This window comes from Oncorhynchus clarkii, chromosome 16 (assembly GCF_045791955.1).
Source record: "Oncorhynchus clarkii lewisi isolate Uvic-CL-2024 chromosome 16, UVic_Ocla_1.0, whole genome shotgun sequence".
NCBI lineage: Eukaryota > Metazoa > Chordata > Actinopteri > Salmoniformes > Salmonidae > Oncorhynchus > Oncorhynchus clarkii.
The window spans coordinates 21,629,349-21,652,767 of record NC_092162.1 but is presented as its reverse complement, the minus strand read 5'-3'; the positions used below and the strand labels follow the sequence as shown (position 1 = coordinate 21,652,767).

General features: G+C 42.2%; 1 protein-coding gene across 1 annotated transcript in view; it reads left to right on the top strand.

The window, feature by feature from the left end:
• Positions 1–16,785: 16,785 nt before the first annotated feature.
• Positions 16,786–23,419, top strand: part of LOC139367516 (heparan sulfate glucosamine 3-O-sulfotransferase 2-like) — a 42,826-nt gene continuing 36,192 nt past the window's right edge. The window contains exon 1 of the mRNA XM_071105758.1: positions 16,786–17,059. The gene's annotated coding sequence lies outside the window, so the exon portion shown is untranslated. The remainder of the gene's footprint in view (positions 17,060–23,419) is intronic.

The following is a 23,419-nucleotide window of genomic DNA, read 5'->3' as shown; positions in this document are numbered from 1 at the left end:
CTGAAAGCGGACAATTAATGCTATAGAAACTCTTACTAATGAGATATCTTTCGACCTTACTGAAATGAATGATACTTTTAAGAAATACTACGAAGACCTCTACACTTCCCAATCAAGTGATGATCTATCAGAGATCAACTCCTTTCTCTCCTCTCTCAACCTCCCATGCCTGTCAGAGGAAGACAGAGAGCACCCGAGTGAACACTTCTCATTTCCTGAATTGCTGGAGGCCATTAAATCCTTACCTTCTAATAAATCTCCTGGGGAAGATGGCTTCCCTCCAGAGTTAGCTACCTACAACTACAACACTTTATTAGGGTGACTCTCAAGGGACAATGGAACCTACCTAAGATGTCACCTATTGAACAACTCTGCCACGCAGACCAATCACTGTTCAAGACCGTTTCCCATGTTTACGATGCTCTTATATCAGGACTAACACTGCCTGAGCTAGATAAACACCGACTTAGATGGGAAAAAGATCTGGGTATTGATCTTGATGAGGGTCTATGGAGTGACCTATGCAGGGATGGTGTTACATCCACATTGAACTCCAGATACAGACTGATCCAGTTTAATTCCCTCCATCAGCTCTATATCACCCCATCTAGACTGCACAAGTTCAACCCTGATATCTCCTCCCTATGTTTTAGATGTGGCTCAGATGAAGGAACATTCCTCCATTCCACTTGGCAGTGGTCAAAACTACACGGTTTCTGGCAGGGGGTATGCAATACCATATCCTCAATTCACGGGGTTGCATTCCCTTTAGACCTGGAGCTCTGTCTACTGGGTAAATTTACTAACTCCAATCTTAGGCAAAGCCATACTTTTAAGCTAACAGAAATATTGCTAGCGGTTGCCAAGAAATGTATTGCCTTGAAATGGAAATCCGATTCCTCCCTGCCAATTGCAATGAGGCTATCGGAAGTTAATAGTTGTATCCCACTGGAGAAAATCACTTACTGCTTGAGGAATAAGTTAGAGACATTTTACAGAATTTGGCAACCTTTTATTGACTATATGGAGAATCTTCCCTCACATCACATTTGAATTGATTGAATCTCTATAAATCCTTATAATGTTTCACACATAATGTATGGTATGTAGCTTATGGCAGGTGACTGACTATATGATCCAATGTCTCGTTATGATTATTTTTTATTTTACTCTTTATTATGACTTATTTATTGTATGTTTGTATATATAATTATTATAATTATACTTAATTTTTTATTTTCACATGATGTCAAGCAAAGAGGCACTGAGTTTGAAGGTAGGCCTTGAAATACATCCACAGGTACACCTCCAATTGACTCAAATGATGTCAATTAGCCTATCAGAAGCTTCTAAAGCCATGACATCATTTTCTGGAATTTTCCAAGCTTTTTATTAAAGGCACAGTCAACTTAGTGTATATAAACTTCTGACTCACTGGAATTGTGATACAGTGAATTGTAAGTGAAATAATCTGTAAACAATTGTTGGAAAAATTAATTGTGTCATGCACAAAGTAGATGTCCTAACCAACTTGCCAAGAAATTTGTGGAGTGGTCGAAAAACGAGTTTTGATGACTCCAACCTAAGTGTATGTTAACTTCCGACTTCAACTGTATGTATGGCAGGACCAAATTGGAGAGCTAGGTAAGAGTAAGCCCATGTAATGCTTTGTAGGTTAGCAGTAAAACATTGAAATCAGCCCTAGCCTTAACAGGAAGCCAGTGTAGGGAGTCATGCACTGGAGTAATATGATCACATTTTGGGGTTCTACTCAAGAATCTAGCAGCCGTGTTTAGCACTAACTGAAGTGTTTTTAGTGCTTTATCCAGTTAGCCAGATAGTAGAGCATTGCAGTAGTCTAATCTAAAAGTGACAAAGCATGAAATAGCTTTTCTGCATAATTTTTGGACAAAACGTTTCTGATCTTTGTAATGTTACGGAAATGGAAAAAAGCTGTCCTTGAAATATTTTATTTTGATATGCTCATCAAAAGAGGTCCTTCACATTATTATTTGAGATGACCGAACAATCATCAAGATTAATTGTAAGAACCAACAGTAGATCTCTCTCTCTGTTTTGTCTGAGTTTAAAAGTAAAACATTTGCCACCATCCACTTCCTTATGTATGAAACACAGGCTTCCAGGCAAGGCAATTTTGGGGCTTCTCCATGTTTTATTGAAATGTACAGCTGTGTGTCGTCCAACATTTCAGTGAAAGTTGACATTGTGTTTCTGAATGACATCACCAAGAGGTACTATATATAGTGAAAACAATAGTGGTCCTAAAATGGAACCTTGAGGAACGCCGAAACTTACAATTGATTTGTCAGATGATTAAGCATCCATGATATGTTTCTGACAGATAAGATCAAACCAGGCTAGAACTTGTCCGTGTAATCTCTCCAAAAGAATGTGGTGATCGATGGTGTCAAAGGCAGCACTAAGGTCTAGGAGCACGAGGACAGATGCAGAGCCTTGGTCTGACGCCATTAAAAGGTAATTTATCGTCTTCACAAGTGCAGGCCCAGTGCTATAATGGTGTCTAAAACCAGACTGAAGCATTTCGTATACATTATTTGTCTTCAGGAATGCAGTGAGTTGCTGCGCAACAGCTTTTTCAAACATTTGAGAGGAATGGGAGATTTGATATAGGCCAATAGTTTAAAAAAACATTTTCCAGGTCAAGGTTTGTCTTTTTCAAGAGAGGCTTTATGACTGCCACTTTTAGTGACTTTGGTACATCCATGTGACTGGGCCAGTTCGTTTTGCATGGACTGGTCCACTTAGATTGCTTTCCATCTTCATTTTTTATAATCTTCTAGCAGTATAACATGACTGAAGTGCCAGGGGTTCCCCTGACCTAGTCTGCTTTGGGCAGACTCTCTTCCCAATATTCTTGCATTTCGACCAAACATGCCTGCTGGTAAACAGTGCACTGCCACCATCAGGCAAAGATTGTTGGTACAAAACATTAGGAACACCTTTGTAATATTGAGTTCCAACCCCTTTTTCCCTCAGAACAGCCTCAATCTGTCAGGGCATGGACTACAATGTGTCAAAAGCGTTCCACAGGGATGCTGGCCCTTGTTGACTCCAATGCTTCTCACAGTGTCAAGTTGGCTGGATGTCCTTTGGGTGGTGGACCGTTGTTGATACACACGGGAAACTGTTGAGCGTGACAAACCCAGCAGCTTTGCAGTTCTTAACACACTCAAACCGGTGCACCTGGCAACAACTACCATACCCTGTTCAAAGGGATATAGATCTTTTGTCTTGGCCATTCAATCTCTGAATGATTCTTCTTCTTCGGTGGATCTTATACAACTTAAAGGTGCCTACACTGCCACCTACTGTACTAAAGTGTTAGGCCAGTCACAGCCTACCTACATAAAATTCTCTTCATTATTCCTGTTCCTAAAAGGAACAACATTTTGCCATCAACTAACCCTACACCTATGTACCACAAATCTCATACTCCCAGGTACAGCTCTGCCGCTGCCACCTACACTCATTAAAACCCCACTACCCCATTCCACTACTTTGACCTTATCTACTCCTGTACCATGCCAATGGCCTGGAAAGACAGGACACCACCCCTCAACACACCCTATAACTCTTCTGAAGTCAAATCTCGTATATCCAAATACTTTGATTTGGATATACGATGTGATTTACGCGATTTACGTTCCATTTCTGCAGTACAGTTAATAGCGATTGCTATGAATGCTAAGAAGCCGTTCTTACTGAAGCATTTCTCACTCATCACCCTATGTGCTGGCACAAATCTACTGCTCACTGGGATCCTCTCAGGATCCATCATCCTTGACCCATCCTCCTCCACTTTCTTCACTGCATCAGCATACGACACGCTCTGCACTATTCTGACTCTGACCACTTCAACCTGCCCATCTCACACTGGACACTTCCGATCCCCAGCAACATGAGCACCCCTATAGTTGACACACACAACTTTATCCACCGAAACTATACAATCCTCTGTCCCATGCCATTCTACACACTTCCCACATCTTGGAATCTCCCTCCCACACTGCTGCAACATGACCATAAAGGTTGCACCTGAAACAGTGCAGTGTATTCTGCACAAAAGCAGGATGACTTCTTATGGATAGGGGGCAGTATTCGGAAGTTTGGATGAATGAGGTTCCCAATGTAAACTACCTGTTACTCAGGCCCAGAAGCTAGGATATGCATATAATTGGTAGTATTGGATAGAAAAAGAATGTCTGTGAGTATAACAGAACTGATATGGCAGGTGAAAACCCGAGGACAATCCATCCAGAATTGTTTTTTTCAGCTCACCACTGATTACTATTGCTGTCAATGGGAATATAAAAGGAATACCTCCCAGAATGCAGTTCCTAGGGCTTCCACTAGATGTCAACAGTCTTTAGAAAGAATTTCAGGCTTGTTTTGATAAATGAGCTAGAATTTGTAGTTTTTGTAGGTGGCTCCTATTTTGGCTGTAGTGTTTGTAACATGTTCCTGTGAGTGCGCGCACTTCGTTATTTATCCCTGGTAATGACAATACTATTCTCCGTCTTAAATTGTATTGTTTATTTACATATTAGGGTACCTGAGGTTTGATTAGAAATGTTGTTTAACTTGTTTGGACGAAGTATATTGGTAACGTTTGGGATTCTTTTTGTATGCATATTGAACGAGGGAAACCGGTGGATTATTGAATGAAGAGCGGCAACTAAACTAACTTTTTTGGGATATAAAGAAGGACTTTATCGGACAAAACGACCATTTGTGATGTAGCTGGGACCTTTTGAATTGCCAACAGAGGAAGATCTTCAAAGGTAAGTGATTTATTTTATCGCTATTTCTGACTTTAGTTATGCCTCTGCTTGGTTGGAAAATGTTTGTGGCGTGCTCCGGTGAGGGTGCGCACTTGGTTATTTATCTGCATTCCAAATGCACCTCTGTTTTCAATCAGGATCTCAGCGATCACTGCCTCATTGCCTGTATCCGCTATGGGTCCGCGGTCAAACGACGGTCATCACTGTCAAACGCTCCCTAAAAGACTTCTGCGAGCCTTTCTAATTGACCTGGCCCCGGTATCCGGGAAGGATATTGACCTCATCCCATCAATAGAGGATGCCTGGTCGTTCTTTTGATGTAATTTCCTCACCATCTTAAATAAGCATGCCCCTTTCAAAGAATGTAGAACTAAGAACAGATAGCCCTTGGTTCACTCCAGACCTGACTGCCCTTGACCAGCACAAAAACATCCTGTGGTGGACTGCAATAGCATCGAATAGTCCCTGTTCAGGGAAGTCAGGAACCAATACACCCAGTCAGTCAGGAAAGCAAAGGCTAGCTTTTTCAAGCAGAAATTTGCATCCTGTAGTTCTAACTCCAAAAAGTTTTGGGACACTGTAAAGTCCATGGAGAACAAGAGCACCTCCTCCCAGGTGCCCACTGCACTGAGGTTAGGTAACACGGTCACCACCGATAAATTCATGATAATCAAAAATTTCAATAAGCATTTCTCAACGGCTGGCCATGCCTTCCTCCTGGCTACTCCAATCCCGGCCAACAGCTCCGCCCCCCCGCAGCTACATGCCCAAGCCTCCCCAGCTTCTCCTTCACCCAAATTCAGATAGCTGATGTTCTGAAAGAGCTGCAAAACCTGGACCCGTACAAATCAGCTGGGCTAGACAATCTGGACCCTCTCTTTGCGCCGCCATTGTTGCAACCCCTATTACTAGCCTGTTCAACCTCTTTCGTATTGTCCGAGATCCCTAAAGATTGAAAAGCTGCCGCGGTCATCCTCTTCTTCAAAGGGGGTGACACCCTGGACCCAAACTGTTACAGATCTATATCCATCCTGCCCTGCCTTTCTAAAGTATTCGAAAGCCAAGTTAATAAACAGATCACTAACCATTTCAAATCCCACCGTACCTTCTCTGCAACCTGGCTTCCGAGCCGGTCACGGGTGCACCTCAGCCACGTTCAAGGTACTAAACTATATCATAACCGCCATCAATAAAAGACAGTACTGTGCAGCCGTCTTCATCGACCTGGCCAAGACTCAATAGCCTTTGTTTTTCTAATGACTGCCTCGCCTGGTTCACCAACTACTCTGCAGACAGAGTTCAGTGTGTCAAATTGGAGGGCCTGTTGTCCGGACCTCTGGCAGTCTCTATTCTCGGGCCGACTTTTTTCTCTGTATATATCAATGATGCCACTCTTGCTGCGGGCGATTCCCTGATCCACCTCTACGCAGACGACACCATTCTGTATACTTATGGCCCTTCCTTGGACACTGTGCTAACTAACCTCCAAACGAGCTTCAATGCCATAAAACACTCCTTCCGTGGCCTTCAACTGCTCTTAAACGCTAGTAAAACTAAATGCATGCTTTTCAACTGTTCGCTGCCCGTACCCGCCCGCCCGAATAGCATCACCACCCTGGACGATTCTGACCTAGAGTATGTGTACAACTATAAATACCTAGGTGTCTGGTTAGACTGTAAACTCTCCTTCCAGACTCACATTAAACATTTATAATCCAAAATCAAATCTAGAATGATGGCGTTTCTCCAAAACCCAACCTTCTGTTCCTTAGTTCAATTTACAATTCTGGCTATCTCTGACCTCTCATTGTTTCCTTCACGACCATACCTGCTCAACTGTACACTTACGACCTTGCTCCAGCCACCGCAATCATGTTAGTAAAACCCTAGTTCACGATCCATGTCTCAAGGCTTAACAATCCTGATTTTAACCTGTCTCCACCGCTTAATCTACACTGACTAAAGTGGATATAACAGGTGGGATCAGTAAGGGATCACAGCTTTCTCCTAGATTCACTTGATCAGTCTGCTTTGTACACTCCTTTAAATGGAATATCAGCAATCTACATTAGATTTGCATATCATGCAACCAGTCCTTTAACAAAATTCACCTGACCCAGAAGATTCGATCATCAATAGGCGCTAAAGGTAGTTAGCATCTGAATGGGCTAGATATAGCCTAGGCCTACCAATGATATGGTGTTATAGGACAGAATAACTTGAATATATTTGGAGGAGTGTGTCTTTTGTAGCCGGACAAGAGGCGCTCCTTGGAAATGGGGATGATACAAGCCAAATAGAGTGTCCTGCACTGAAGGACGAACTACAGTGTGTGAATTGTGAATAATACAAAGGCCTCATGAGTAGACCATTTTAGAAACCTTTTATGGATCGGCTTCTTGACAAACGAAACAGAATACAAGCAATTCTTACAGGAAAATACCATAATTGCTTCTAAATATGAGTGTCACCGGATCATCTCTTCTTCCATGATGAGCAAATAGCCTACATGGAGGGGTTTTCACACACATCCAAAATAATAACAGGAGCTGGCTAAAATAATGTACAATAGCCTCCTAGATAGATAAAAGGGGATGCTCCCAAACTTGATCTTCTAATAAAACTTTGGTGATTTAAGATTTATTTTGAAGCCGTCTGATGAGCCAAACCCTTTGTGATAGTTGCGACTACTTGGCGAATGCATTGGGCAGGACAAAATAAATAGCTTTCATTGAGAGGAGGGGAGGCTATGCTTGGTTTTTAATAAATATTTTATTAAAAATAATATTTTTTTAATGTTTCTAAATACGAGGTTTACTGGTACAAAATGCACATCCCTCTTGTCCCATGGGCAAATGGTCACTGTACGTCACAGCTGGATAGGCTGCGTTTCCACTGTCAAAATCCATGCTATAATAGCAAACATGTTACTTCTAAGAGACCAGGTTTTGGTTGGTCTTAAATATCCCATCAGCGCTGCCTGAAATTGGCACTTTAGCAGACATTTTCAACACTACACCTCACATATTGCCACCACTCACACCTCAGCGCAAGCGAATTCGTATAAGACAGGTAAATTACCAATCCTGGCGCTAAGGTTTGAAAACAGAAGAGTGACAGCTTTAACAGGTCGAAATTGTAAATGAGTGTGGGTCGCATAGATCCCAAGAAATCTTACTTTCAATTTCCAAAAATAAACTCAACATTCCAATTTCAATAGACGTGTTTTACTGGGAAGGGGAAAATATAACAAAAACAATACAACTAAGTAACCTAATGATGTCTGTAGTAATGGTTTCAAACCTTTTTTTATGCAGGCAAAATGGCAGAGTCCAGTGTTCATAGTAAGTCGACATGTTACTTTCTGAGATGGCATTGGTTGTTTTTCTTGCTTAGATGTACTGGTCTGACATTTCATCTAAATATGTCAGTTATAAAGTTGTAAGCTGTTACAAAAAGTAGCTAAGCTGATAGACCACCTTTTTTTTTTTACATAAGGCAGCTGCAATAATGATTAAGGTCACGGAATTAACAGTAAAGGTTGCCTCTTTAATATCCTCTTGCAGATAATCCAAGGATGAGAACATTCTTCACTGTTGTCAGTGGCAAAACCTTGGATTTTCATAAGGAATTTTTTGAACAACTCACCATGCAACGAGACTTTACTGAAGTGATGACCCCGGAGAAGAGTGATGTCATCATAACTTTCTGTCCTATCGTCAGTCGTGCTGGGACTGATATTGAAGCAGCACTGCAGGAGATCCCAAGTAACGAAGCAAAGTTATTGACATATACTGTATATCTGAAATGTTTTATATGAAATCCATGTCCGTGTTGACCTATGCATCTAGCAAGGCGCTAATTATCTGAGTGTTTTATTTGTTAGCTTTTTGTTATGCTAAACATTTTTTTGTCACTCTCTATACAGCTGGTAAATGTGTTGTTTTGGTGGTGCTGCATCATACCTTCAACCCAGACTGCACAGTACCTGACAGTAGCAGACTGGTGAACAGAGGTGATATGCTAACAGTGGACTGTCTGTTCCATGAGAACCAGGGACTACTGGACTGTCCTCGCAATACAGAAGCAGTCCGTACGATTTGGAGCCATCTGAACATACAGCCAATGGTAATTCACCCCACCAACAACCTACATGTACCAGTAGTACATTTCTCTCATACTCCCCATGCATACTTTTGTCATGTTTTTTTATTGACCCATTCAAATGTGTCATATCACCTATACAGTATACAAATATGGAGAAACACAGATTTCACAAATGTTTCATTAATCATTCTGATAGTCTTAGAGTAATGATTGCTAGTTTAATGTTTGTTTTTGACTGTGTTTGATGCCACAAAACAACATAATAATAAGAACACCAGAAAAGGTTTGTTCAAAAACAAAAAGCCTAGTGAGCAGAAGAGTAAGAAGCAAGTGGATGCACCGAAAAAAGAACTACGGGAAGAAAAATGTCAGCAATGTGTACACAAGGACAATCTACTAAAGCAAATAGATGAACTAAACCAAATACTTGGTGAGACAGACTTTCAATAATCACAAAGTTATTATTTAATCATAACCACTATTACAGAATCATTTTGATAGTTACATCTCCTCATACTGTTCTATCATACATGTAGTATCACCACAGCTGCCTTGCATTTTTGCCTAATGTCCCAACACAGAATTTGCATGTCCTTTGTCATCTCAGATCAACAGGTACATGATCTGAAGAACGAGGTAGAGAGACTGAGAAGCCAGGTCACAGCCCAGATGACTGGTGAGTCTGATCTATAAATCTCAGTGATTTGTTTCCAAACAAGTGCAGAGACTTGATGTTTGTCAAGCTCGCGAATGCAAACTAATCATAAACAGATGTAGCCTACACACAACAGCTAGCCGGACGTCCCAGTTTCCCCTCTGGTAGATTTTTATTCCTTCATTACTACTGATATGTAATTGATGTAGAAATGTTACATGTCTGATTTGCAGGTAGAAATGTTACATGTATAACCTTTAAACGCTTCGAGGGCTTCAACTTTTCAACCGCAGACTATTTTCACTCATGACTTTGTCTGGCACCACCTTTACTGGGCCTTTTGACAGTTGTAACTCTTTCATTTCAACGTAATAGGATTGTTCAGCGAAATTAGGACCTCAGATACCCTAAGCAGTCTATGGACTGATCTTAATCTCTCCTGGACAGATTCTGCGCCTCAACCTGAAGAATCGGTTGTGACGGGATGGAATGCACAGGATAACGAGCAGCAGTCGGCCCATTGTTTGGGTTTTCATCACTGATTATTTGGATGGGGGGGGGGGGGGGGGGGGGGGGGGGGGTTTAACAAGTGACATCAATAAGGGATCATAGCTTTCATCTGGATTCACCTGGTCAGTCTATTCATGTTTAGTACACTGACCATTTTATTCCAAAACAGTCACATCGTTGTGATGTGAAACTTCAGACACTTTTTGCTGATCAAAATAATGTTTTAGTTTGAAAATGCCAACATAAGCGCTTCTTGTTAGTGACTTTTCTACCAAAACCAAAGTGTGGATTGTAGTCACTCCTTAGAGCAGTCTGATCTCAGTTAACCCAGAACCTAAATATTTCTAATTTGATGAGCTGTGTGATTAAGGTCTGGGTCCTGTTAGAAATTGGGAGTTTCGGTTTGCGAAGTCTCCACCCTCGCAAAAGGAAACTCTCAGCCCCCCCCCCCCCCCCCAAAAAAAAATGATCTGCATAATTAATACACCCCTGGGCTCCATATCCAGCTCTCTGAAAGCCTCTTGCTTGGTGTCACACATTTTGTGGTGCATGTTTGTATCTTAAGTATGAAAAATTCAGTAGGCCTATACTCTATAACAAAACAATTGCACTGATATACAATATCAAATCAAACTTTATTTGTCACTTGCCGAATACAAGTGTAGACCTTACTGTGAAATGCTTACTTACAAGCCTTTAACCAACAGCGCAGTTCAAGAAGTGTTAAGAAAATATTTACCAAATAAACTAAAGTAAAAAGTAACACAATAAAATAACAATAACGAGGCATGGACTCACAAGTTGTCGAAAGCGGTCTACAGGAATGCTGGCCCATGTTGACTCCAATGCTTCCCACAGTTGTGTCAAGTTGGCTGGATGTCCTTTGGGTGGTGGACCGTTCTTGATACTAACACAGGAAACTGTTGAGCATGAAAAACCCAGCAGCATAGCAGTTCTTGACACACTCAAACCGGCGTGCCTGACACCTAATACCATACCACTTTCAAAGGCAATTCAATCTTTTGTATTGCCCATTCACCCTCTGAATGGCACACATACACAATCCATGTCTCAAGGCTTAAAAATCCTTCTTTAACCTGTCTCCTCCCCTTCATCAACACTGAATGAAGTGGATTTATCAAGTGACATCAATAAGGGATCAAATCTTTCACCTGGTCAGTCTATGTCATGGAAAGAGCAGGTGCTCCTAATGTTTTGTACACTCAGTGTATCTCAAACAGTATTTTGGTGAATGGTCTGTATAGTCATCGTTTCTTTATAACTTTTACAGAAACATATCATTAGCCTAAGACGAACACGAGATAATCAGCTAAAAGTTAGGAGAAGAATCCTGAGTGCAGGTGTAAATTCAACACTCATGTAGGGGCGGCAGGTAGCCTAGTAGTTAGAGCGTTGGGCCAGTAACTGAAAGGTTGCTAGATCGAATCCCCAAATCTGTCGTTCTGCCCCTGAACAAATGCAGTTCCTAGGCCGTCATTGTAATTAAGAATTTGTTCTTAACTGACTTGCCTAGTTAAATAAAGGTTAAATAATGTCATACATGTATACCCATTTAATCATGTGTTATCCATAAAGAATAAATTCTACAGGTACATATATCACATTGTGAATATGGTCATGGCCTTGTACCATTTTAAGAAGTAAAAAATAATCTGTACATTTTGTTTTGATAAGAGTTTTGATCAGAGTTGCACTAATGTGTCATACTCTCTTGATGTCTATGAGGAACAAACTTAAATCTAAAAAATGATGTTATCACGTGAGCCTAATCAGCCTTGTCTTTGGATAATAAAATGTATTATGAAATTAAATTGTCTGAGGTCTCATTTTGTTTCTGACGCATACAGGTCCAGCTGTGCAAAGATGATTTAGCTAGTACTGTCACTGATGTGGACATGATGCATACTTTTCTTAAGAAGAACTTGTACTCAATTTAGTAATAGATGCTGTAAGTGAATGGGCTTTAGCCCATAACAGCTTTCATGTACCTTAGCGCTAGTTCCAACATGCAGAGAAAAGGGAGGAGATAATTGATATCACCTGACTAAAGGTGAAAGTGTAAGGGCTCTATTCAATCCACATTGCGGAAGTTCAGCTTTACAGCGTTATTGAAAGGGAATGTTCCCGCTTTAGAGGAAACTGCATTCACGGTGACCTTTTCATTTCTATCACGGAATCTGTAACTCTTCAACACATAAGTAGTCAACACCCAAGAAGATGTATTACAGTGTGCAAAATGCTGTTTAAATGTATTACAAGCAGTGTGATTTTCATGGACACTTCCATATTGTAGAAATGTTATCTGAGTTGGAGTGAGTTAAGAGGGCATCTCTGTAAATGTAATTTCCCAAATAAGTGAGTTCCGAAAGTATTCGGGCAGTGACGTTTGTTTGTTTTGGCTCTGTATTCCAGCAATTTATATTTGAAATGATACAATGACAATGAGGTTAAAGTGCAGACTGTCAACTTTAATTTGAGTGTATTTCCATCCATTTTAGGGGAGCAACAGTATTGGGACAAATTCACTTACTGTATATGTGTATTAAAGTACTAAAAAGTTAAGTATTTGATCCGCTTACGGTTTGTTGAATCAGTATCTGTACTCACAGAGACGGTGTGGACGTAGAGGGGCTGCAACAGGATACGGTCGGTCGCATGTGCTCCCCCTCCAGCCTCTAGGTCACCAGGCTGATTGTTATGGCGCACACCTGTCACCAGCGTTACGTGCATAATGACACTCACCTGGACTACATCACCTTGGGATGCATAGAAATAGTGCACATACAGGCCCCCTTGAACTTTGTGACCTTTTGCCACATTTCAGGCTTCAAACATAAAGATATAAAACTGTATTTTTTTGTGAAGAATCAACAACAAGTGGGACACAATCATGAAGTGGAACGACATTTATTGGATATTTCAAACTTTTTTAACAAATCAAAAACTGAAAAATTGGGCGTGCAAAATTATTCAGCCCCCTTAAGTTAATACTTTGTAGCGCCACCTTTTGCTGCGATTACAGCTGTAAGTCGCTTGGGGTATGTCTCTATCAGTTTTGCACATCTAGAGACTGACATTTTTTCCCATTCCTCCTTGCAAAACAGCTCGAGCTCAGTGAGGTTGGATGGAGAGCATTTGTGAACAGCAGTTTTCAGTTCTTTCCACAGATTCTCGATTGGATTCAGGTCTGGACTTTGACTTGGCCATTCTAACACCTGGATATGTTTATTTTTGAACCATTCCATTGTAGATTTTGCTTTATGTTTTGGATCATTGTCTTGTTGGAAGACAAATCTCCGTCCCAGTCTCAGGTCTTTTGCAGACATTCTTCCAGAATGGTCCTGTATTTGGCTCCATCCATCTTCCCATCAATTTTAACCATCTTCCCTGTCCCTGCTGAAGAAAAGCAGGCCCAAACCATGATGCTGCCACCACCATGTTTGACAGTGGGGATGGTGTGTTCACGGTGATGAGCTGTGTTGCTTTTACTCCAAACATAACGTTTTGCATTGTTGCCAAAAAGTTCAATTTTGGTTTCATCTGACCAGAGCACCTTCTTCCACATGTTTGGTGTGTCTCCCAGGTGGCTTGTGGCAAACTTTAAACAACACTTTTTATGGATATCTTTAAGAAATGGCTTTCTTCTTGCCACTCTTCCATAAAGGCCAGATTTGTGCAATATACGACTGATTGTTGTCCTATGGACAGAGTCTCCCACCTCAGCTGTAGATCTCTGCAGTTCATCCAGAGTGATCATGGGCCTCTTGGCTGCATCTCTGATCAGTCTTCTCCTTGTATGAGCTGAAAGTTTAGAGGGACGGCTAGGTCTTGGTAGATTTGCAGTGGTCTGATACTCCTTCCATTTCAATATTATCGCTTGCACAGTGCTCCTTGGGATGTTTAAAGCTTGGGAAATCTTTTTGTATCCAAATCCGGCTTTAAACTTCTTCACAACAGTATCTCGGACCTGCCTGGTGTGTTCCTTGTTCTTCATGATGCTCTCTGCGCTTTTGACAGACCTCTGAGACTATCACAGTGCAGGTGCATTTATACGGAGACTTGATTACACACAGGTGGATTGTATTTATCATCATTAGTCATTTAGGTCAACATTGGATCATTCAGAGATCCTCACTGAACTTCTGGAGAGAGTTTGCTGCACTGAAAGTAAAGCGGCTGAATAATTTTGCACGCCCAATTTTTCAGTTTTTGATTTGTTAAAAAAGTTTGAAATATCCAATAAATGTCGTTCCACTTCATGATTGTGTCCCACTTGTTGTTGATTCTTCACAAAAAAATACAGTTTTATATCTTTATGTTTGAAGCCCGAAATGTGGCAAAAGGTCGCAAAGTTCAAGGGGGCCGAATACTTTCGCAAGGCACTGTAGAACAGATTCACCACTTCTTAGATTTGATTCAGATTCAGAGTGATTCATAGTCACGTGTACAGGGTTGCAGGTGTGATTTCAGGGTACAGGCTTCGAGCACCGACATGCAGGACTAAGTGAAATAAAATAATGAAAATGGTAATTTAAAAAAAACGATTTAAATATAAATAGCACTATGTACATAATAGCAACTGTGGCAATGATAAATAAATAAATGTCCATATGGGCGGAGGCAGAGTAAAGACTGTTGAGGGGGTGGGATGACCATAAGGGGAGCAGCAGCATGACCATTTGGGGGGAGGGGGGAGCAGTAGGAGAAAGAATGTCCATAGGGGGAGTAACAGGGGGAGGGGGAGCAGATAGCTGACTAGTGGTGGTTATTCAGGAGCCTGATGGTCTGAGGATAGACACTATTGGTCAGTTTTGTTGGTCAGGCAGTGTGCACCCAATGGTGCGTTCGGCTGCATGCATCACCCTCTGAAGAGCCTTGCGGTCCGCAGCGATGGAGTTGCCGTACCAGGCTGTGATGCAGCCCAGGAGTATGCTCTCGATGGTACTCCTGTAGAACACTGTGAGGGCCCTCGGTGACAGGGCAACATTTTTCAGCATCCTGAGGCTGAAGAGTCGCTGTCGTGCCTTCTTCACTATGGTGTCTGTGTGGTTAGACTATTTCAGCTTCTCTGAGATGTGTACACTAAGGAATTTGAAGTTATTGACCATCTCCACGGCGGCCCACGTTGATGAGGATGGGGGCATGTCCAGCCAGGTTCCTCCTGAAGTCCACAATCAGCTCCTTTGTTTGGCTAACTTTGAGGGAGAGGTTGTTTACCTGGCACCACACCGTCGGAGTGCCTACCTCCTCCCTGTAGGCCGTCTTGTCATTGTTGGTGATCAGGTCGTGTCGTCAGCAAACTTGGTGATGGAGGCCACGCAGTCGTGGGTATACAGTGGGGAGAACAAGTATTTGATACACTGCCGATTTTGCAGGTTTCCCTACTTATAAAGCATGTAGAGGTCTGTAATTTTTATCATATGTACACTTCAACTGTGAGAGACGGAATCAACAAAAAAAAAATCGAGAAAATCACATTGTATGATTTTCAAGTAATTAATTAGCATTTTATTGCATGACATAAGTATTTGATCACCTACCAACCAGTAAGAATTCCGTCTCTCACAGACCTGTTAGTTTTTCTTTAAGAAGCCCTCCTGTTCTCCACGCATTTCCTGTGTTAAATAAAGGAGGAATTCTGTGACGAGTTGCCCTGTTGGAGCAGGGTAGGGTTCTCTGTTGAAGCAGAGAAGCGGCCATGGGATGACATGACATGTTTACTAGTTATGTAGTCCCATGGCACAATCCTGAGATTGAAGTAAAAAAATACTCCTGCAGGTTAGAAAAATGTTGTAAAAGAAAATGAATTAATCAGTGGGCTGGTAAAACAGTTGATTATGATTGAGAAACCAGCTATACATATCAAACCTACATTTAAACAGAACATTTGCTTAGGAGGAACTACCATGTGGGAACAAAATATTTTGATTGAGAAGAACTGACTCCTTTTGAATTTGACGAAAGGAAGACGTTCCTAACTAAATACAGTTTGTTTTGTGTGTTTGTATTTGTTTCCTAAGTGTGTGTGTGTGTGTGTGTGTGTGTGTGTGTGTGTGTGTGTGTGGACGGGGTTTCACAATGGGAGCCAAGAGCAGTAAGGGAGAGCCTTGTCTGCCCGACCTGCTGACAGGACCGGTCAAGGTAATGGTGGATAAGTGGGGCAGGGACATTCTGGAGCAGGTACCCCTAGCAGGTACCTCTCTGGCACAAGGTAGAAGATTTTCCCTTAAAAGGCACATTGAGTGAAGCTTTATTGGCAGAATGTAGAAAGAAGTTACAGGACTTTGAAGAAACCAAGAAAGCTAAGGCAAGTAGACTGGGATGATTTATGATAATGACTTTACACCTCCCTATTATACCCCTGTACCCACCAGCACCCAGGCACCTCCCCCGCCGCAGCTCCCCTAACAAGACCTGATACAACTGCAGGACCAACAGACCCCTCAGAGGCAGCCCCAGCACAGGTGGACCCCATTCTACACACGCCTACAATGACTACCGTTTCACTGGACGGACGACAGACTTTATCAGACCCAGCTGGCTGGACTGTGTGATTGCATAAAATAACATTACCCGCCCATAACTGATTGGACAGCCATCCATAGTTGCACGCAGAAAGCTAAAGGGTCACTGGACGACTACAGGCATAGATTGGATAACGTTTTATGCAAACACAGTGGCATCAGACCAGCAACAGACGGTCATTGAACACTGTAAACACGCTGAGAGGCAGCAACTGTCTCAAGAAGATAAGACGAAACAGAGAATGAAAAAGGGAGGTTGTGAAACTACAAGCTGCACAGCTGGCCTTCTATCAAGGACAGGGCCAGCAGGCTCAGGGAGGACCTCAAAATGATGGACAGCGAGGAAAAGGAAGAGGTAGAGGGAGACAAGAAAAGGGGAGACAGTGCTGAAAGACGGGCTGGACAACAGACAGCACAAGGTAATAGCTTGACCTGCTATATCTGTGGACCGGAGGGACATTTCACTAGAACATGTCGAAGCAAACCTACCAAACGTGGTGGGTTTGAAAACTGGACCACCGCTGAGAACGACCCTTTACATCCCACCCCACTGACGCGAGGTAGTGACAGTTGACACTCTTGGAAAGCATTTAAAGATGTTTTCAAGCCCCTGTGAGGAGCCAATGGTGTGTCTCTTCGTCAGTGATGAGTCAATCAATTTTCTAGTAGATACTGGCGCTGCAATGTCTGTCATAAATTCTAAATCTATGTCCAAACCTCCCATGTGAAATGATTCAGTCAGCACTGTGGGAGCCTCGGGAATGACTATGAAAGAGTTGTTCACGATGCCTCTACCTGTTAAAGTTGATGACATGCATAAAACATCAATTCATTTGTTCTGCATGTTGCCCTGTAAATTTAGTGGGAAGAGATCTCTGTACATTGGGAATTAACATTATTTTTTAAAGAAAAGGGCCTCACTGTTATACAGCCTCAGGGGACATGCCATCTCATGACGCTGCCTAACTGACCCAACGTGGGATTGGTACTATGCATGGGACATACAGCACAATGACGGATCACATTGTGACCCAATTGAAGAGATTTTCTCAATAGCCCGCAGCTGTTGGAAACAAACTGGTAGTTTTATGCCACAGACATTGTACCAGTGACGAGAGATTTATATTATGAACAGAACTGGCTGACAGGAACCACACCACAAGAGAGCTTACTATGCAGTGACATATAGTGGGCCCCAATTTTGCATGTCTAAAGAACAAGCTTTATTTTATATTTTTAGTGACAGGGTACCACAAGTTTCAGCAGCTAAGGCTACTGTATATAGCCTCGCTACTGTATATAGCCTCAGTACTGTTGTTTTTATTTCTTTACTGACCTATTGTTCACCTAATACCTTTTTTGCACTGTTGGTTAGAGCCTGTAAGTAAGCATTTCACTGTAAAGTCTACACCGGTTGTATTCGGCGCACGTGACAAATAAACTTTGATTTGATTTGACAGATGATGTTGCCTGGGAGGATACTGGTGTCTGGTTGAAATCTGTCTTGCAGGTTACTGACTGGGAAGGTAGAGCGGATGGGTCTAAAATTCTCCACGAGCACACATTATGTGTGCCTTGCTGTTGGGTTGCTGCTGTACAGCGAGGCGTGCATGGTTTAGATCATGCAAAGCCAAATAAACAGATGGTTTCCATGGAGACTGAGCCACCCTTGTTGGCTGTTCTCCCAGACTCTCTGTGGGATAAAGATAAGTATGACATTGGGCAAATGAGGGGGGTGAAACCGCTTACGTCACGCCTGAGAGCACACAGACCCGGCCGAGCCCAGTATCCTCCGAGTCAGGAGGCAGTGTGGGATATTGACGCTGTTCATGCTTCATTGGTAGAAAGAGGAGCAATGGTGCCTTGTCCAGACTCTCCCTGCAACACCCCCATTCTTCCTGCCTGAAAAGCTTCAGGTGATTGGCGTTTTGTTCAAGATCTCAGACCTGTTAACGATGCAGTTCATGCAAGCGCTCGTTGTGCCAAACCCCGTTACAGTACTATCTGCAGTGCCAGCACCGGCTAAATGGTTTTCAGTTGTTGATTTGGCTAATGCTTTCTTTAGCATTCCCGTCGCTCCAGAATCACAGTTCTAGTTCGCCCTTACATTTTTAAACAAACGTTGGACTTGGACCGTTTGCCCCTAAGGTTATACGGGATCACCTGCAGTGTTTTTTTCTGCTGCTTTGGCGAACAATTTAGAGGGTTTCATACCCCCTGCTGGGTGTACGTTAATACAGTATGTCGACAACATGTTACTGTGTCTTGAAAACCAACAAGCATGCAAAGTCGACACCAGAGCTCTGTTAGTGTTCCTTGCTGAAAATGGCCACCAAGTTTCTAAGAAAAAAACTGCAGCTTGTGTCTCAATCCATTAAGTATCTAGGACATGATATTACATTCAATGGGAGGAAATGGTAGAGCGTGAGGCTGCAATTCTCTGTACCACAGTCAGTTACAAAACAACATACAGTACCAGTCAAAAGTTTGGAAACACCTACTCATTCAAAGTTTTCTATTTTCTACATTGTAGAATATAGTGAAGATATCAGAACTATGAAATAACACATATGGAATCATGTAGTCACCAAAAATATTTTAAACAAATCAAAATATATTTTATATTTGAGATTCTTCAAAGTATATACCCTTTGCCTTGATGACAGCTTTGCACACACTTGGCATGCTCTCAACCAGCTTACCCTGGAATGCTTTCCCCAACAGACTTGAAGGAGTTCCCACATATGCTGAGCACTTGTTGGCTGCTTTTCCTTCACTCTGCTGTCCAACTCATCCCAAATCATCTCAATTGGGTTGAGGTCGGGTGATTGTAGAGGCCAGGTCATCTGATACAGCACTCCATCACTCTCCTTCTTGGTCAAATAGCATTTACACAGCCTGGAGGTGTGTTGGGCCATTGTCCTGTTGAAAAACAAATTATAATCCCACTAAGCTCAAACCAGATGGGATGGCGTATCGCTGCAGAATACTGTGGTTGCTATGCTGGTTAAGTGTGCCTTGAATTCTAAATAAATCACTGACAGTGTCACCAGCAAAGCACCCCCACACCATTACACCCCCTCCTCCTCCATGCTTCACGGTGGGAACCACACATGCGGAGATCATCCGTTCACCTACTCTGCATCTCACATACACACGGCAATTGGAACCAGAAATCTCCAATTTGGACTCCAGACCAAAGGCAAGATTCCCACTGGTCTAATGACCATTGTTGGCGTTTCTTGGCCCAAGCAATTCTCTTCTTCTTATTGGTGTCCTTTAGTAGTGGTTTATTCACAGCAATTCGACCAAGAAGGCCTAATTCACGCAGTCTCATCTCAACAGTTGATGTTGAGATGTGTCTGTTACTTGAACTCCGTGAAGCATTTATTTGGGCTGCAGTTTCTGAGGCTGGTAAATCTAATGAACGTATCCTCTGCAGCAGAGGTAACTCTGGTGCTTCCTTTCCTCATGAGAGCCAGTTTCATCATAGCACTTGATGGTTTTTGTGACTGCACTTGAAGAAACTTTCAAATTTCTTGAAATGTTCCTAAGGATCTTCATGTCTTAAAGTACTGATGGACTTTCTTATTTTGATTATTTTAGCTGTTCTTTACCAAATAGGGCTGTCTTCTGTATACCACCCCTATCTGTCACAACACAACTGATCGGCTCAAACACATTAAGAAGGAAAGAAATTCCACAAATAAACTTTTAACAAGGCACACTTGTTAATTGAAATGCATTCCAGGTGACTTCCTCTTGAAGCTGGTTGAGAAAACAGCCAAGAGTGTGCAAAGCTGTCAAGGCAAAGGGTGGCTACTTTGAAGAATCTCAAATATATAATATATTTAGATTTGTTTAACACTTTTGTGGTTACTACATGATTCCATATGTGTTATTTCATAGTTTTGATGTCTTCACTATTATTCTACAATGTAGAAAATAGTACAAATAAAGGAAAACTCTGGAATGAGTAGGTGTGTCCAAACTTTTGACTGGTACTATGTGTTGACACGCAGGAATGGCAGGCTATTGTAGAGCCTGGCTGCATGACTATGCTGAGGTTACAGACACTTGTACAGACACTCTCTGACCACAAGATGGTGATGAATGACAAGATACAGTGGACTCCAGGGGTACTGAAGGAGAACCACTAGTGTCTTATACATTAACTATGGCTGCCTTCTCTAGAGAGTGCTAAATATACCACCACATCTGTCATCCCAAGCTGCAGAATTGTTTGCTCTCACCTGTGCATGCATTTTGTTTAAGGATACTGTTACGATGTATACTGGCAGCAGATATGCATTTCGGGTAGTGCATGACTTTGGCAACATGGGTTCTTCACCTCATCTGGGAAGACAATTTCACATTCTAAATTGGTTGAAAACTTGTTGGGAGGCTATTTTATTGAACATCATGTCTCTGTTAAAAAACATGTTGTTTTCTCTACAGGATGTTTCTGATCTGCAATAAGGTGCAGGGCCTGGGGAAGTGAGCCAATGTGTCAAAAGGGAGAAGTAATGGTAGAAAGAGTACCTGTACTCTCGGGCGCTGAATTTAAGTAAGCAGAATTGAGTTGACTGATCTTTGGATTTGAATTTAAGTGAACCAAATTGAATTTAAAATAGGCCTGGAATTAGTTAACTGATTGAGCTAAGAGTTGACTGCTGTTAAGAAATGTAGATACTGTTAAAGAACTAAGCAAATGAGGGGGTTCCCCATGAATTAATGTGTGGACGCACACAATACCAGAATGATTGCGAATGAATGATTGCATAATGATGAACTGTTGATCACATTTTTCTTAAGGACAGGTCGAATGCCTGTCAAGTACACTGCTGGAATCGCAAGTTACTATGCTCTGTACTGCACTTAACAATGCTCTGAAGTTGTCAGACTTCCACAGAAGTCGGTCCCTCTCCTTGTTCGGGCTGCGTTCGGTGGTAAACGTCACCGGTCTTCTAACCATCGCCGCTCCACCTTTCATTTTCCATTTGTTCTGTCTTGTTTTCCCGCACACCTGGTTCACATTCCCTCATCAGACTAAATGTATATTACCCTCTGTTTCCTAGGTTTGTTTCAAACCTAGGTTTGTTTGTTTTGTTGAATCCGGTTCATGTTACCGTGGTTGTGCTTTGTGCTGCCTCGCCTGTGCCTTTGGGCCAGGGTGTATATTAAAGTTCTCCTGTTATCACCCATCTCTGCTCTCCTGTGCCTGACTTCCCGGCAACCAGTCACTCACCCCGTCACAGAAGTAGCTTTGCCTGAACAAAAGAAGAGGACAGCTCCACAAATTGCAGCCAGAAGATTGGGTGGTCATCAAGGACCCTGCAGATAGACTTGGCACCAACAGCGCTGGACTGGTCCATTCCAGGGGCTCCTGACAACCCAGACAGCGGTCAAGGTTGCAGAGAGGTCTACGTGGGTTCACGCCAGCCATTGCCACGTGTTTTGGGGTCCTGGGAGGAACAGGACAGAGCGAGAAGTGACCGCAATGCAACTGAAGTATGCAACACCAGGATAGTCCCACGGCGGGACTTAAATAACAGCAAGCTCCAGCTCAAGCCAACGGCAGGCTCAGGACGGGAGTCCAGTAAAGCTAGATTATGAATCAGAATGTCATTAGAATTTTCTACCACAATTAATTTGGCCAGGAAAACAGAGGACCTACTGCCTGATGCCTCTGGATCTGCAGATATATACAGAGAAGATATTGGCTCAACACTCACCTTCAAATCAAAATATATTTGTCACATGTGCTGAATACAACAGGTGTAGACCTTACAGTGAAATGCTTACTTACAAGCCCTTAACCAACAATGCAGTTAAGAAAAATAAGTCTTAAGAAAGTATTTACTAAAATAAACTGAAGTAAAAAGGTTTTATTAAAGAGCAACAATAAAATAACAGTAGCGAAGCTATATACAAGGGGTAGCAGTACAGAGTCAATGTGTGGGGGCACCGGTTAGTCTAGGTAATCGAGGTAATATGTACATGTAGGTAGAGGTAAAGTTATTATGCATCGATAATAAACAGAGTAGAGCAGCGTAAAAATGGGGGGGATATGCAAATAGTCCGGGTAGCCATTTGATTAGCTGTTCAGGAGACTTATGGCTTGGTGTAGAAGCTGTTAAGCCTTTTGGACCTAGACTTGGCGCTCCGGTACCGCTTGATGTGTGGTAGCAGAGAGAACAGTTTATGACTAGGGTGACTGGAGTCTTTGGCAATTTTTAGGGCCTTCCTGACATCGCCTGGTATAGAGGTCCTGGATGACAGGAAGCTTGGCCCCAGTGATTTACTGGGCCATACCGACTACCCTCTGTAGTGCCTTGAAGTCGGAGTCCGAGCAGATGCCTCCAGCCCTGTCAAAGAAAATGGGGGAGTGCTTGGTCCTCTTTTTCCTGTAGTCCACAATCATCTCCTTTGTCTTGATCATGTTGATGGAGAGGTTATTATCCTGGCACCACACTGCCAGGTTTCTAGCATTGGAAATGACAGAGCTATCTCTAAACCTACGTTGGAAACACTTATGACATACGGTACATTCGGAAAGTATTCAGACCCCTTGACTTTTTCCACATTGTTACGTTTCAGCCTTATTCTAAATATAAAAAATAAAAAGAATCCCCAATCTACACAAAATACCCCACAATGACAAAGCAAAAACAGGTTTTTAGAAATGTTAGCAATTTAATAAATTTTAAAAAACTGCAAATATCACATTTACATAAGTATTCAGACCCTTTACTCAGTACTTGGTTGAAGCACCTTTG